Consider the following 1,620-nt stretch of genomic DNA (forward strand, 5'->3'; position numbering starts at 1 on the left):
AATTTTTCATGAAAGTATAATATAAAAAATATACTTTATGGAAGTCGATAATCTATTAAGTAAAGGTGCACAAAATGAAACGTAACTTATTGTCAAATCCGGGAGCCAAATTTTCTCATACAAAAATAAGTAAGTAATATAATAAAATTTCTCCCGAAATTTCGAAAATATTCAAATTCGTGCACTATTTAAAAATTTCAGTTTCAGTTTCAAAAAAGAAGCGAATAACTTTCACAATTCTCTACCAAACTTCTCACATCACTGAAATCAACCGACACAAATACCTACAAAGAAACACCCCGTAATTTCCTCGCTAACCAATTTCCATTCGCTTTATCGGTTCACTCTCGACGGAGTCTACGCGATTCCATACGCAAAGGGTTAAAAGACCGATGGTATATTCGCTAAGTTGTACGATACTCGTGGCAAACTCGATCCATAGACTATCCCGAAAGGCAGCGTTTCGAGAAATCAAGGCGCGTTTCATTGGTCGCGTTAAGCGCATCATCCGTTTCTCCGTAGTCCTCGTCGTCGTCGTCGAAACCGGGTAAAGTTTGCTCGATGGTGAATCCTGCGTGCAAGGGAAACGAAGAGGCTACAAACGGCAAGCAGAGAACGGCGGGCGGAAGTCGAGTATCGATGTCATCTGCAAGCATGGTTGAAGGGTGATGCCGGTTTCTATATCGCGTTGTGAATTGTTCTTCGAACTAACCGCGGCGCGGCTGCATCTGTAACCGGCAGCCACGGTAATGGAATATGACAACGCGAGCTGCATAATGATCAGCCGCTTCTCTGCCTCCAAACTTTCTAATAAAACGACCATTGTCAGTGACGTTCGTCCTGTTACTTGAAACTACACGGTCACGAAACAATAACAATCGAGCGAGAGGGAACAACCGATGGTGACCGTCGGTGATCGTCGATGCGTTTACAGTAAACGAACTCTATACACACACTTCTCTCCACGCCCGATCCGCTAATTTGCCCAATTAAGATTTCCACACCGTGGTACTTTTGTCGAAATTTCGTAACGAAATTTCAACGTTCAGAAACCGGGTGGGTGGTTCGGGTTAGGTTACCAACGAGCAAGCTTTCAGATCGAAGGAAGAGTGAGAGAGAGGGGGGGAAATTTGTGGCAGACATAACTAACGGGTTTGCCGTTTGAGCGACAGCGTATAATACGATACCGTGTTTTCGTAAGTTGTCTCGAGGTGTTAATACGTTAATTAGAATTTCGCTAATTAATACTTCCGAAAAGCGATTGAAAGCGACGCGGCTTGAGTCGCGAGCACGATCCTCTAACCAACGATGAACGGGCGTGGCGCGATGTAATTGGAGGATCAAGTGACGGTTTACGACAAGAATTAAAGGACTTGCACCGCGGAACCAGTTGTATCTTAGAGGAAAGTAGCGTTGTCGACTGATTTTACGTAGGTACAATGGTGTTTAGAAGTGTTCGGATACACGGTATTAAAAAAAATACCAAGATTGTGAGTGCAACTCGATATCTCGTATGTGACGTGAGAAATTGATGGCATAATATGACTTGGTTATCACCGTTGTGGTTGTTTTAAATTAAAAACACTTTTTATTAGCAAAATTTTATGACGTTATTCTAGG

Source organism: Habropoda laboriosa, unplaced genomic scaffold, assembly GCF_001263275.1.
Source record: "Habropoda laboriosa isolate 0110345459 unplaced genomic scaffold, ASM126327v1 scaffold62, whole genome shotgun sequence".
NCBI classification, from domain to species: domain Eukaryota; kingdom Metazoa; phylum Arthropoda; class Insecta; order Hymenoptera; family Apidae; genus Habropoda; species Habropoda laboriosa.